We start from the raw sequence: 16,269 nt of genomic DNA, 5'->3' as shown, positions 1-16,269 counted from the left end.
CTGCGAGATGTAAGATGATCCTCCGCCTGTTAAAAGAGATTGTCCTGTTGTGTATGAAGGGGAATATATTGTTTAAGGCTAAACATGTCCCAGGCGTATTGAATAATGCTGCTGATGTACTCTCTCACTTCAAGATGCAGGTCTTCAGAACACACCTCCCTTCTGCAGAAGCGAACCCAACACCCTTCCCAGAAGTACTTTGGCTGATTGGTGCCCCCAACTACCGAACCTCGTGGCAGCTAGCCTAGCTCCCAGGACAAAGAAAGCCTATGAGGGGGCGTTTTGGGCATATTGCACTTTTTTGGGGAGGGATTGGGCAGAAGATTGCCACACCCCAAAGGCATTGCTACGTTACTTAGGCGTATTGCATGATGAGGGACGCTCAGTGGCGGCAGCCAGGCGCCACGTGGCAGCGATATCTTTCTTCGCCCGAGCCAGGGGCAAGGGGGATCCCACTGATAGATTTACGGTAAGGAAGGATTTAAAAGGTTGGCAGCGCATCCAGGGGACAACACCAGATTCAAGGCGTCCAATAGGAGTGGAACTACTAGCTGCCCTACTGGGGACGCTTGACGCGGTCTGCACGATGAAAGGGGAAGCTTTATTATTCAAGGTGGCTTTTTCACTAGCCTTTTATGGCGCATTTTGCGTTGGGGAATTGGTCGCCCAGAATAAACAGGATGCACAGGGAGGTTTGCAGGAAGACCATGTGAAGATACATGGCGACGCCCTACTAATATCAATTACAAAGTCCAAAACTGACCAAGAGGCCAGCGGTGAGGGGTTAGTGTTGCACAGAGCACATGGCAATCCACGCTGCCCTGTAGCACAATTGGAGGCATTTTGGGGCAGAGATCTTCTATAAGGTGTGGGACTTTATTAATCCATGCAGACGGTACACCTCTCACCCGGTTTCAGTTTAAGAGGGTCATGGACATGGCAATTAAGCAGACAGGTTTAGATCCTGCTCGCTTTGGAACTCACTCGTTTAGAATAGGGGCTGCGACCAAAGCAACAGCTAGGGGGTTACACAGCAGCAATGTCAAGAGAATTGGGAGGTGGTCCTCCAATTGTTACAAACGTTATGTGCGGCTGCACATGTTGTAAGTGGGCCATGTGCACTGTGATGATGCGTGTCTTTCTGCTTAATCTTTACAGTTTCTCGAACCTGTCACGCAGGGGGATAACTGGCGTCGGAACATCTGCAACAAACAAAGGAAGGACAGGCACCTCCGACAGCGTCAGGAACACAGGTGGTTTGGATTATTGGCCATTCCTATGTGACACGTTTGAAAACATTTTTCTGTTCAGGGAATTACATGCACAGAGCGGAGCAGGCTGGTTTAAAAGTCTCATTCTATGGGAAAGGGGGCCTTTGTTTGAGTCAATGCAGGGGTTTTATAGGGGATTTGCTGAGTAGAAGGGGTCCCCGTCCGGATATCATTATCTTACACCTGGGAGGGAATGATCTGGTGAATCTAGGTAGAAGAGGGCTGGTGGAATCCATAATCACAGAAGTGGGTTGGTTAGCAAAAGCATGCCAGGGATGCACCATCGCAGGCTCGCAGATGGTACCTAGATGTCAATGGGGGGGGGGGAGTCTGTAAGGGCACTGAACCACTCGGTAAGACGTATCAACAACAAGATAGAGAGGTTGTTTAGGTCTCCTCAATTGCAGACTATCGCCCACGGGTGTATCAGGGTGGACCTGTGCTTCTTAAAAGACGGTGTCCATTTATCAACTGTGGGGAATGCTATCCTCTCGGAGAATCTGCTGGCGTGGTTGGTGGGCTTGAAAAGCAGGGCATGACTTCCTAGTTAGCCTGAGGGTAGGGGGGGCCAGATAGTTGGGCAACTATGCTGGCCTGTGGCGGTAAGGTCATGATTGGTGAGCAGAAAATTTAAGGTCCTTAGGGGCGGCGCCATTCTTGAATAGGGTCGCCCAAGGGGGAGGGACAAGTCGTCCCTCCTAGAACTCTCCAGGGGCAGTTACAGCCGTTGTGGCTGTATGGGTGCGGGGGAGGGGAGAGTTACGCGTTTCCTAGGCTGGTTGGCCACCCCGCACGTGCACAATGGCGCCAGTAAAGGGCGCAGAACTGCAAGGGCCCCCGATGGAGATAGTATACAGAGCGTACAGGGTTAACTGGGGGGGGGGGAGTACCCTCACGGTGAACGGGCCCTCTCCGCATGCGCACTCAGGTGGGAGGGCGGGGTTTAATTGATAAGGATCTGACACCAGTTATTGACCTTGCCGTAGGCTCAAACATGGATACGCAGAAAGTGATTGCCATTATGATTATGAATGATGTTATGCTTAGATTCGGATACAAATAACTTGTATTAGAGTTATGTTAGTTATGTTAAGGATAGCCATCTGATATCTGTACATATCAAATGTAATCAAATGTCAATTATATGATTATCTGCGTACATTTTAGTAAAAATTGTTAATATTCATTGTTTGATTAATTTTGTTTATAAATACGTCCGGGGGTTATCTACGACCCCTTTTCCAACTAAACTCTTGTTCTTGATATTCTGTGGGTCTGAACAAGGGAGGAGGGGGTGTAGGTAGTACCCGGCCATATGAAAGGTAGAAGGAGGAAGCAGGGAGCGAGCGCTCCAGGGTAAGCGGGAGGCACCGTGAGAGAAGCGAGAGCTGCCGGGTGAAGGTGGGAGTGCCGGCATGTAGGATGAGAAGGGCAGGAGGACAGAGAGTTCAATGATCCATGCAAGAGGGAAGGGGCACCAGTGATGCGAGAGCAAGGACACTACTGAGGACTGTCACTGAGAGAGAGGTCCTGAGGGGGTGCTAACCACAGAGAGGCATTGAGGACTGGCACTGATTGAATGATAGTGAAGGGCACTGAGGACTGGCACCAAGGATTGGTACTCACAGACTGTCTTGAGGATTGGTACTCACAGAGGGGCACTGTGGACTGGTACTGAGCAAGGTGTACCGAAGACTGGCGCTGAGGACTGCTGCTAACAGAGGGGCACTGAGGACTGTCACTGGAGAGGGATTATGCGGACTGGCACTGAGCGAAGGGCACTGAGGATTGGTACTCACCGAAGGTCTCTCAGGACTGATGCACACCAATTGACCATTGAAGACTGTGTTGAGTGAGGGATACTGAGGACAGGTACTGACCGAGTGAGCCCTGAAGACTGCACTCACTAAGGGGTACTGAGGGCAGGTACTGACGGAGTGAGCACGGAAGACTGTGTTCACTGAGGGGTACTGAAGACAGGTACTGACAGTGACTTTGAAAACTGTGTTCATCGAGGGGTACTGAGGACAGGTACTGACCGAGTGAGCCCTGAAGACTGCGCTCACTAAGGGGTACTGAGGGCAGGTACTGACGGAGTGAGCACGGAAGACTGTGTTCACTGAGGGGTACTGAAGACAGGTACTGACAGTGACTTTGAAAACTGTGTTCATCGAGGGATACTGAGGACAGGTACTGACCGAGTGAGCCCTGAAGACTGCACTCACTAAGGGGTACTGAGGGCAGGTACTGACGGAGTGAGCACGGAAGACTGTGTTCACTGAGGGGTACTGAAGACAGGTACTGACAGTGACTTTGAAAACTGTGTTCATCGAGGGGTACTGAGGACAGGTACTGACCGAGTGAGCACGGAAGACTGCGCTCACTAAGGGGTACTGAGGGCAGGTACTGACGGAGTGAGCACGGAAGACTGTGTTCACTGAGGGGTACTGAAGACAGGTACTGACAGTGACTTTGAAAACTGTGTTCATCGAGGGGTACTGAGGACAGGTACTGACCGAGTGAGCCCTGAAGACTGCACTCACTAAGGGGTACTGAGGGCAGGTACTGACGGAGTGAGCACGGAAGACTGTGTTCACTGAGGGGTACTGAAGACAGGTACTGACAGTGACTTTGAAAACTGTGTTCATCGAGGGGTACTGAGGACAGGTACTGACCGAGTGAGCACGGAAGACTGTGTTCACTGTGGGGTACTGAGGACAGGTACTGGGTGAGTGAGCAATGCAAAGTACTATTTTTTTTGTTTCTGGTTTTGAAAACGAGGTGCACTTGACGCCTCGGTGGTATTTAAACACAAGGCTCTATTGGGCATCCGTGTACATAGTTCTGTGAGTGTATGGCTACCGTAACGGTCTGGCGTGGGCCTTTCGTTGAGGTCGTTTGCAGGACTGACTTTTGTGATCGTGTTTCCTGATAGTAAATGAGAGTAACATAGAAGGGTTCGGCAGTAGAGGGTGTGCCTCTCTAGCCTGGATGACAGGGGGAGAGAGTGATTGATGGTAGAAAAAGGGAGGGGGCGGCATTTTTCAATTCTTGCCTGGGGCGGCAAAACACCTAGAAATGGCCCTGTGCACCAGAGGAGGACTAGCTGAACATCAGCCCAGTGTTAGAAGTGGGCGGGAACGGAAGGGCACGGCGTGCCCCTACTTTTAAAAATTATTTCAGTCCGTTCCCCTACTTCTCTGTTTTAAAAAAGCGTCCCGGGACTGCAGGAATAGCTCTACTTTTAAAATTTCAACTTTATCTTTCAGCCTGTGTGGTGCACATCGAGGAAGGCCTCTGCAGTGCCCACGACCTCCTCCCCCTTCCCCTCTGTGTCTAGGGGCCTGCAAAACAACACCGAAAGGGCCATCAGTTTTAGGTTAGCACAAAAACTGTTACCTCTGATGGCCCTGCTGCTGCCGTGATTCACACCTCATTTAGTGGGGCCGCGTCTTGCCTGCACCCACTGTGACCAATACAATGGTCACGTCAGGATACTTTGGTGTCCCCGCCCTTGACCTCCTCTGCCCTTTATTTTCGGGTTCACGCAGACTGACGGTCGCCACCTGGAAAAAACAAGCATTTGCAATGCAACAGGTCTCGCATTTATACGAGTTTTAGCTATTGGCATTGTAAATGAAAATGCCTTTTATTTATGTTTGTTTTTGAAACATAAATAAAAAGCATTGTCATTTACAATGCCAATAGCTTAAACTCGCGTAAATGCGAGACCTATTGCATTGCAAATGCTTGTTTAAGATTGCTGTGGGTAATTTACTTGTAATTTTTCTATTTTGGTATATATGTTTATATGGTGGTGAAGCCATTAGTATTCCAAGCCATATGTTTTCAGTTGTGTGTTAACCAGGAGGGTAGGCCGAGGGGAACTCACCAACAACCATTCCATTCTCTGACAGGACTGTCCAACGCAAATGATGTGTACTTTATGTAAGGTTTGATGGAGGAGTTACAAGGCACCAGTCTATTTTCTTTGCAGCCTGGAGCCAAGAGAAATCTATTAGGGTCCCTGAAATTTCAGTTGCAGCAAAGCCTTCTATCACGCTGTGCAAGGGATTTCTACTATAAGAGGCCATGGATGGAATGGGCATTGATATTCTACTCATTCTCCGCTTTGAATGCGAGTTCCTCAGCAAATGGGCTCAGTTGAGTATTAAATCTACCAGCTCCCCGATGCAGGAATGAAAATCTGCATTACTCCAAGTCTTCCTTGTCTTAATCTTTGGATTCCATCCCTATTGCTCAAGGACCAATTTCAACCTTTCCCAGACATGGGATGACACGGGCAACATTTTAAAAAACAAGCATTTACAATGCAATGGTCTCGGCATTGTTAAAGTTAGAGCTATTGGCACTGCTCATGACATTTTTTTTGTGTGTGTTTTTATTTTTAAAACATTTAAAGAAACGCCATTGTTATTTACAATGTCAATAGCGTAATCTATCTCAAATGCGAGACCTATTGCATTTGCACCCACACACAGAGCCACACACACAAAGCCACCCACAAACACAGAGCCACCCACACAGAGCCACCTACACAGAGCTATTCACATAGAGCAAACCACACACAAATAGAGCCACACAAATAGAGCCACCCACACACAGACAGAGCCACCCACGCATAGAGCCACCTACTAAAAAGCCACCCACACAGAGCAACACACACACAGAGGCACACACATACACACACAGAGCCTCCCACACACACACACACACAGAGCCACACATACATACACAGAGCCGCATACACATACACACACAGCCACACGCACACACGTACAGAACCACACACACACACATGGATCTAGACACATACACATTGATCTTGGGAGCCAAAGCAGAAGTGGCACCGTTGTTTCTAGATCTTTGCATTTATCACTAAAAATTAAGCATTTAAAAAATAAATGACTAATAAAAATTGACAGATTATCAGAAAGGTTTCTGAGGTGGCCATAGTGGGGGCGATTGGTCAGCGAACACTCATGCCGTAGTCGTTACTCTCTGCCTCGCAAAAGAACGGAAAGTTAAGGAAGCTGTTGAGGTTTTCTCTAGGTTTGCCATGATGATTACTCATTGGTCTCAGGATTTTGTATGGTTAGGTCTGTAACATCAGGAAGCTGCTGAGACGTGTTGGGTTGCTGGTAGCTGTCACTTTTTTCTCCTAATGGCTGAGAAGTTATGGAGACTGTGTAAAATGTGGGGGCATATAACGGCATTCCTCGAGTCTACACGTTATCTGACTGCATTTGACACAATATTACATACATACTTAGCACAGCAGAGAAAGGGTCCAGAAGAGGTAATTTTCAGTCGGGGTGATTACATGTTCTAGTGTTGCCCTGTGTGTTGTAGGTTCTATTGTTGCAGTTTGCAGAGTCATATGGTGTGCTATCATATTCCTTTCCAAGAAATGTGGCTCTGGTGCCTAGATTTGTGGTTGTCGCCATGTGGTTTATGGGTCTCTCTGGGGCCCACTCTTATGTTGTAACAACAGGATGACCAAAGTCAGCATAATCACATGTAATGTTCATGGCATGGACACCACACCTTCTGAGGCAAGGACGGGGATAGGAGATAGTGGGCACTGCCCAGAGTTGACAAATTGTGCTCTGTGTTGGCATCCTCGCAATCGGGTAGGTCGATTTGCCCTGAATTGCAGGAGGGTTTTCACAATTCGAGCACTTTATTAGAACAGTGCTCGCCAGTGGTGGTAAGATGTCAGTCGGCACCTCATCAGATATTCACAGTGTGGGGCTTTGAGTCATTGAGCTCCTCTCTCTGCAGAGAATATTAGGTCACATCTACCCGTTTGTATAAATGGTTGGGCCGGACGAAATGCCACCAGATCGCTCAATGACCACCTAATGCATGAAACATGTTGACCTATGGCTTTGACCTGAGCTTACTAGCAGGTCTGAGAAGCACTCTCACTTACAGAGACAGGGACCATTATATCCAGAGTTTCTTTGCTTTCATTTTAAGCTCAAATTCAACCAGGAATATCACATGAAAAGTTTTTTTTTGCAGCATCTGGATGACAGTTGATTTGATTCTCACACGTTTCACCAATCTTCTCAAGTTGTAGGACACACCATTCCCAACCCAGCAATGATGCATTTGTCACAACTGTTAAGCCTGGGCGTAGAACAGTGGCGGCTGATGACATATGAAAGTGGTGAGGCATAAAAGTTCGGGATGAGTGGCATGTGGCAAGCGAGCGTAGCGAGTGATCCCAACCGTTATAAGGGAGTTCGGGGGATGATTTGCAAAAACATTTGGAGTAGGGAAAGTAGTACTTAAGGAGTAATATTTTATGTACTCTTACATTTCTTTGTGACTCAGATCTCAAACGTCGAATTCTTTATTAGTAGAAGTGCAAAAAGGGCACCACTCCTTTCTATTTGAACTGATTGAGTATGCCTATTACCTTAATATTCTCATTTTATTCCCTTTTTAGATGTTTTGGGGACAGTTCACAAAGGCATTTAACAGTATGTAAAAGAGTACTACAGGAGTAGCAGCCCCGTCTGAACTGTTATTTATCTGTCTTAAAAAACCCACAACATGCTCCCAGCAGAAAGTGCTGGCGGTGTTTAAGAAAGCTAAGTGTCTGGCTGGCTTCAATTAACACCCTGTGATTATCTGGTATTCCAAGCAGCAAAAAGGGAATAAATTGCATCTAATTAATGCTTCTCGGTGACACTGATCGGAGGCTGTGAGGACAGTGAGGCAGGGGGCGCCCTGGCAGCAATGTTTGTTTTTTCCATCTTCGGTGGCAGGGGTGGCTCAGTGAGGGAAGGGTTGCGCTCCTAATGTTTGTTCAATCCACCATCTGCGACTTTAATTCAAATTTTAAACAATAAGAAAGTATGAGGCACAGGTAACTGATGCATGTACCTGACCTTGTTTCAGCTGTACCACCCGATTAAAAAAAAAAAAAAAAAAAAAAAAAAAAAAAATTTAAATTAAAGGTGTCCGATCGTAAATGCTGCGAGTGTCATTCCAGGCCGTAGAAAGGCCACTGCGCACAAAATGGAGAATTTGCCGGTACCGATTTCTTTTTTAGGGGGGCGGGGGGAAGCTGGGGACTGAAAACACTTTATCCTTAAATCAGCTGATATTTTTAATAGGCAGAATGTCTTTCCGGTTCATTTTCTACAATGTGGCACTATTAATGCTGTGCACTGGCTGAAATGAGTGCTCAGTGAAAAGGCTTTTTCTTTTAAAAATTCAGCAGTGAAACCGAACTACTGCTCAATCTGAAGGTTTTTTTTAGCAGCAATAACAGTATGACACTCTAAGTTACGGATATTTTCTATCTGCTGTGTTACGCCTTTCTTCAACTGTTAGAACGGAATGATGAATAGGGGAATCAGCCCTGCTGGACCTCGATTCTGAGCTTTGCACACGGACCGCCGTAGCACGCGCTCACCTCTTTGAGCCTGTGTAGTGGACGCACTCTTAGATGAAATTTGTGTCACATCGTCTATGCGTTTGTGAAGTAAAAGTAAACTAGTATCAGTTGTTTAGTAGACGCAGTGAACACATGTTTGATTCACAGACATGGTGGAAGAATGGGATGACATGACTAATTGCAGTTTAACAAATCTAACCTCCGACAGCTGGTTAGTGATACTGACGGCTGCAGCGCAGTCTTACGCAGACCTTTCCCTGCTCGACGATGCACAGATTATCATGCCACAGTTACCGCGCATAAAGAACACCGGATGTTTGTAACTGCCAATGACTGAAAATAATGAACGTTGTCAGGAATCTGAGGCGCATGTGGAGCGGGAGTAAAGGCAGCGGCATTTTCGGATTGGGGGGCGTGTTTTAGGAGTTAACGAAACGGAACGCAAAAAACACGCCCCCCGATCCGAAAAAGACGGGCCTTCAACGGAGTGACTGGACCTCTTCTCCAGTGGCTGGCCAGCATTTAAGAGGCCAGCCAATGGAGAACAGGATAGAAGAGGGGCGGGTGCAAGCCCCTCTTCTCAATAACATTAAATCTCCGGACTTCCGGTCTGCCGACCGGATGGTCCCGAGACCTAACAACTGAGTTATTTTCTTTTTCTAAAGTTCACATCACTCAGTAATCCTTTGGACACTCCGATTCGCCACACCTAACAAAGTAATCTTAAACAGAAGTTCAGATTTGCCAGTAATCACGTGGGAAGCGCTCAAGAATGAGAGAGAGTATCGAGTGAGAATTAAACAGGACCAGGTGATAGAAACACAAACTACAAGGCTAGCACCTGCTGTTCATGGTGACTGTTTTTTCCCCCAGTTCTAAAAAAAATGTCCTCCACTTTATGGCCTTTGACTACTAGATGTGAAAGGACGTACCAAGGAGAGGCCAATGACTGTATGGGTGCCAGCATTCTGCTCTGTTCTCTACTTCGAATTCTATTTCCTGTGCATAAAGTGTACATGAAACCTACATCTATTCATCCATGCAGCCTTCTGTACATCTTAAAATCATCTCTCGAATACCCCTTGAGCTTTATCTGGTACTGTACGTATACTTGAATTCTCTTCATATGAGACACTCCGGGTTGGACTGTACGTGCCTGCGCCTCTGTTCAGCTGTGAACATGGGTGACAAATGCTGGCGTTCTGCACGCAGGGTGCATTAAGGTTTCTGTGCAGAAATACATTAGGGTTTCGTGTTAGTCTGCGTAGGTCATAAGGGGGGTGTTGCTAAACATGAGGGGACACCTAAACTATTGCTAAACATAGAGGTTGGCGCACCCTCCACAGGTCAGCGTCCAGTGCAGCCGCACCAGTTGTACTGCCCTAAAGCCGGCCCTGCATACGAGTCATCTAAAGCAACGTCGGCGTCCTGCATCGCTGTGGGAATGCACGCGCTGTAAAACGACAACCTGCTTTGTGGTTTCTCTAATATTCAACAGTTTTGTTCAGTGTTACAAGTTAGTTACAACACACAGCCTCTCATCTTCCCAAGTAACGACCTATCATCACCTTCCGGCTAATTACTCCAAACCACCATGTTTAAGAAAACAAGCATCGATCTCTTGTCTTTATGGGGCTATGTGTTTCTATCTAGAAACACATGGCCCCATAAAGATAAGAAAGTGCTTTGCGACAGCAGCAAAGCAGGCGAACCAGTCCGAATCGGAGGCCAAAGGGCGTCAACAGAAAACCCTCATTTCCAATGGCAGGCCACCGTCTAGCATAAACGGTGACGCCAGCCAATAAAAATGAGGGGCGGGGCTTCAAGTCCCCTTCTCAAATCTACTCTCCTACAAAATCTCACGCCCATCGGCAGCGCTTTACGCTGCAACGCCAATATCGCTCTTGTTTTTTGCGAGTAGAATAGTTGGCCAAGCAGCACAATTCAAAAGGTATCCTTTTCAGGACACTTGAATACATATGTACTATACTATGTTTGAGCAGCTAGCTAGCTGACATGAATATAAAGGAGCCATTGTGGATTTCCGTGAGTCAGATCAGATTCTCTTGAAGAGGCCCTTTCTCTTCTGAGCCCTGCTTAACACATGTGTACAGGAGGAGCCCTGTATTCATGTCCTCAATGTTTGGGCCAAAAAAATACTCATTGATTTCTGAACAATGAGAGTAAAAGTGTTAAGGTAATATGTCGTTCCTGATTATATTTCGAATGCTTTACATAATCCTGCATTCCCTATGAGTGTTTGCATTTTCACATCTGAGTCACATCCAGGTGTTTATAATGGGGCAGAATTGGGTTGCAGCTGAAGACAGTGCGAGTTTCACTCAGTGGGGCAGAAGGGTGTTCGGGGGATAGGATGTGGCACTATGGCCAGAGCTACAGAATTTTGAACTGGGAAACCTGATTCAGCCTTCATGACTAGTCCATCAGACCACTCTCCTGAGGTAGCACATTCCCCTACTAGACCTTAGAAGGCCCTACTAGACCTTAGAAGCCCTGGTCTCTTAGCACCAGCAGGTGGACCTTACCGGTGGCCAGTATTGGTTAACCTTGAAGCCCTGTCCACCACAATCCATACTGAAGGTCACCTCCAGTCTTGCGGGCAGACCTACAAAGCAGCACACCCTAGAGCAGCAGTGACTTTGCCACTGAGCTCACAGGACCTTTGAGGCCAGTCCGCCTCACCCGTTGGTGCTTCCATTTGCCTTGTTCCAGCAGTACTAATGCAACTCACCAAGGATTGGCAATGCAGGATTTGCATGCACACCTGTCTAAGGGGAATGTTTACAAGGGCCTTGCATCATGCTTGCACTTTGCAACATGGTACATGCACAACGCAAAGTTCCAGCTGGGTGACCGATCCAGAAGGCTGCTGCGGCGTGATATGACCATATATGAGGTGGTTCGTTCAATACAGATGCAGATTTTAGTGCTTGAATCAATGGCTGGTTCACCTGGGCCCTTTGCTACAACCGCATTAAATGCTGCTGAACGGATGCAGTTTGCAACAGAACAAAGGCTGTGTTAGCATCAAAAGGGCACAGTTCTTTAGGAGCTTAGCAAATAACCTGCGAAAAAGGATGACTGACTAATGCATCAAATGTTTCTAGATGCACAACCACAAACAATGACGAAATGGAATACAAAGAGTTGGTACATAGAATGAAACTCTTACAACCAGTTTATTGGCCAGATCCAGTAGACATCTTATATTGTGAGGCAGAATTACTAAACCGTTGTAGCAGGTTGCAGGTATTTGATACTAGGCAGTACATCCTTAGTTTCAGAGAGTACAAACAAAATAAAAATTGCATCCCTGGAAGCCTGAAACCATTAGTGCATATTATAGACACCTTTTGCACCTCCACTGCTGAATGTGAACGGGGCTTTAGTGTAATGAATGAGGTGCTCACACCACTGCGGAACAGAATATCAATCAATCGTCTGTCTTCTATAATGTTCAGAAAAATCTTGGGGGCTCCTGTCATAGAATTTAAACCTGAATTTTATGTTCAGAAATGGTTAGAAAGAGGGAGGAGAAGTGCCGATGAAAGAAACTGCATGGCTCGGACACAAATGTCTGATTCCACTTATAAGCGTATTTGGAACATTCTGTGATTGGAAACATGTCCCAGATTGTAAATGTATTAAATGTAAACAACTTATATATTAAACCTCAAATAAACATGTTTTTCCATTGTTTGAATTAAAGAACATTATAAGCTGTAACTGGTCAGTGAAATGCCAAACGTACTAAAAATTGATATGTTTTGCTATTTCTAGCCACACATCCGACTCCGCCCACTGATCCAATCTTCGGTTTATTCCCGCCCTCTCATTCACCGCCCACAGTTACCCTACTGTTTTTTTCCCCACTTCGACCACTGCATCAGCCATACTCATACCCAGCTCCGAAAGGCGGAGGGGCTGCTTCATCAAATAGTTCAGGTGCTGCTGTAAATGCAGGTCATAGAATACTGCTATGTGAAAAAATAGGCTCTCCCATATTAGGCAAGACTTTGACTGACAGGCCATGGGATGTATCTTTGGACTACTGTACTGCTTGTAACGGCACGCCATCTGCTTCTTTCACTTAAGATGCTGCGTCCTGGACACGCTTTTTACTTCTGAGATGCTGACAATGAATTGAGCCTTAGTCTGCTGTAACACCAGGCCTCCCTTTATTGAAAGGTGCATTTCTGCTCTTGCTTTCAATAACTTGCCCAAGCGAGCTCCGGGTGCAAGTCTGAGCCTAGCCCACCTCACGGCACAGGAAGATACCCGTCTCCTTCCTCCAAGATACTACAGCACATCTGCTGATTCATTTGCACAGTTTATGTGTTTGCACAGTGCATGCCTTTCTTTCCTGCTTGTGGTCTCCAAAAAGCAGGAATGTTGCCTTCCTGCCATCCACAATGTCTTGTTTGTGGCCATAGCCCACCTCCCATCTGTGAGTGAGCACAGGGGGCTTTGATTGCTACTGCCAGAAGGGACTTTTATATGTTTCTTTGCCACATGAGCAGGCCAAAGGCACCCTCAAGCGGGTGCATCCGGCCCTCGGGTGCCATTTAGGAGCATTGCTCTAAATGGCTCCCTTTGACTGCATAAACCCAATTGACAAACGGGTGGGTGAAACTGCAGCCAATAGAAGCAGATCCAGACACCACAATGGCTAAGTGTGTTCTGTCCACCAGTCACACTGTTCCTTTCATGGAACTCCTTAAAAGCGGTGTGCTGCCTACCAACAATTTACTCCACACTTTCAACAGTCTGATTCTTCTTTTGAAATCTATGATGTGCATAACTGAGATAGAAATAGTGTTCAGACCCCCTTGAAGACCCACAAGTTAATTGAAATAGAGACTTCAGAATGGTCCCACTTCTTGCTGATTTTTATGGACCTTGGGCTTTCAAGATCCAGTTTCACATACTGATTAAACCCAAGTATTGAAAATATTTGATTCATCATCATACACATGATATCCATTCAATAAGTAGGGCTTGGCTCAACCCTAAGGAGGATCTCAAAATATGTGATGGCTTTTGGCTGCTTATATGCTGTGATTTACTAATATTGACGCATTCAGAAATGATAGTGCTTTAGGGGTGCAGTAATGTCTCTGTTTCTTTGATTAGGTTTGGGGTGAATGTAAAAATGGCAATTCACTACCTTTCCCAACCATGGTTTCCAAGATGCAAAAGTAAACTCAGAAACTCAGTATGGAGAAAAGAGTAGAAATAATAATAACATAAGCCCATTCCTTCCTCCGTAAATATGTTTTCTCCATCAGCTGTACTGAGCCGTCCTTTGCTCAATGTCCTACTACACTCCACTCATCAAATTATGCAGGAGGGTACTAGTAAGAAATTGGGTTGAGAGGGGTAAAATCCTACTCAGCAGCAACCGCAATCCTTGTCAGGGAAAGTCACAAGCAAACCCCAAATCAACCTGTGCTCAACCATCTGGTAGCTTGCACAGGCCAGTCAGGCTTAACATATAGGCAATTTTTGTAAAGTATCTGTGCATCTTTTCAAACATTAATACAATAAAAAAAACACTACACCAAAATAATCTCACACCAAATTAGAAAAATAGAATAGATTTTCATAAAAAAACAGATATGAAAATTACAAAAATCCAATCAGTAGATCCGGGGATACGCAATTTAAAGATTTAAGTGAAAATAGCACTAAAAAGCCCAAGGTGACACTCGTAGCTATCTCGCATTGAATTGACGAACTGTGCAAGCGACACGGTTTTGGCACCAACAGGCCTGTCTGCCACAAACAGCCTAAAAATATAAATTCAGCCTCTCTGTGGCTACTCCAAGGGTCCAAGACCAGAGGGGCACCATCTGGGGGACCAGGGGCTTGCTTATCTGGCTCAGGTGATTGGGAGCCTGGTATCTCTGGCTCTGAACGGGAGGCTAGCTGACTAGTCCTTGGGGTCACTCTGGGAGTTCTGAGCTCGGGTGCAAGTCCCTCTGACTCCGGCAGGAGGGCAGCAGTCAGCAGGGCAGCAATCCAGCAAAGCAGCAGTGCAGAAAGGCAGTAATCCGGCAAGACAGTAGTCCAGCAGAGTGGCAGTCCTATCAGCAGCACAACAGGCCTTCTTCCTGGCCGGTTTGCCACAAGTCCAGAAGTGTACTGAAGGGATGGTGTCTGAGGGCCGATATTTATGCCTTGTTGTTCCTTTGAAGTGGGAAAAGCTTCTAGAGGTTTCCCTATGAAGTTCACATGCTTCCTGCCTTACCCGCCCTGGCTCTGCACTGACTACAGGAGTATGCAGCCCGTTGTGTAGAGGCAGGACATAGCCTATTCAAGTGTAAGTAGGGCTGTGCCCATCCCCACCCTCCCATCCTGCCAGGTATGGCCCATCCAGGCACACCTAAGCTCTCTATTGTGTGTGGCTTTCTAAAAGGAATACATAAAGCCCAACTGTCAGCTGCACCCAGTAGTTGGACACACGGACAGGCTACAGGCAATAAATTGCTAAGGCAGTAAAATGCCAACTTTTATAGTGTGGCATTATTTAAAATTGTAGCTAAAAATCTGACTTTGCCATAAGAGAAGATTTTTCATTACAATTCCAAATAAGCAAAATATGAACTGGTTACCTGTCCCCATTTGTAAATTACAGCTTGTTAAATGTAGTTAGGTAACCCCAATGTTATCCTATAGGAGAGATAGTAAAAACGAATTTAACCCCTTGAGTGCCCCGCCCTTTCCCCCTCCTGTGCCGGGCCTTTCATTAGCGGGCGGGGTCCATGACGAGATAGTCTCGTCATGGGCACAGCGCAACCGCGCTCCATGACGAGACTATCTCGTCATGGGCATAGAAGAGGTTAAGAGTTTTTTTCTATCAGGACATGTACAACTTAAAAGTATATGTCCAACCTTTTAGAAACACTGCACCTTGCTCTCTGGGCTGTCCAGGGCGTACCCCCAGGTTGACATTTGTATTAAAATGGAAGGTTTGGGCCTGGCAAAAGGTTTATTTTGCCAGGTCGAAATGGCAGTTTAAAACTGCGCACACATGCTGCAATGGCAGGCCTGAGACATGTTTTAAAAGGGGCTACTTAACTGGGTGGCACAATCAGTGCTGCAGGCCTACTGGTAGCATTCAATTTACAGGTCCTGGGCAAATATAGTGTTATGTTATGTTATTTATGCTTATAGAGTGCACGGTTATTCTAGGGTGTCCTGGCGCTAAGCACTGATTACCTGAGGAGCATAAGGCCTAGAGGTGAGAAAAGAACCATGGGGCAGATTTATGTTTGACTTGCGCTTCATTTACGCCGCCGTTGCGTCACTTTTGTGACGCAGCAGCGGTGCAAATCCTGCACCATGGTGCGGGGTATTTACAACGTGACGCATCTGGGAGATGCGTCACGTTGTAAAGCCCTGCGCCACATGTAGGCGTTCCAGGGCAGGTGGGGGCGTTCCGACGCAGGAACGCCTCCTAAAAGTGGCTGAGTGAAATCTACAAGATTTCAATCAGTCACTTTTGAGCCCATGCTGCGTCAAAACCCTGCGCCTGCTTGA

At 46.6% G+C, this 16,269-nt stretch overlaps 1 protein-coding gene across 1 annotated transcript in view; it reads left to right on the top strand.

The window, feature by feature from the left end:
• Positions 1-1,163: 1,163 nt before the first annotated feature.
• Positions 1,164-16,269, top strand: part of LOC146830145 (uncharacterized) — a 61,497-nt gene continuing 46,391 nt past the window's right edge. The window contains exon 1 of the mRNA XM_085604396.1: positions 1,164-1,253. The gene's annotated coding sequence lies outside the window, so the exon portion shown is untranslated. The remainder of the gene's footprint in view (positions 1,254-16,269) is intronic.

This window comes from Triturus cristatus, chromosome 5_1 (genome assembly GCF_964204655.1).
Source record: "Triturus cristatus chromosome 5_1, aTriCri1.1, whole genome shotgun sequence".
NCBI classification, from domain to species: domain Eukaryota; kingdom Metazoa; phylum Chordata; class Amphibia; order Caudata; family Salamandridae; genus Triturus; species Triturus cristatus.
This window is presented reverse-complemented; position numbering and strand designations above follow the sequence as displayed.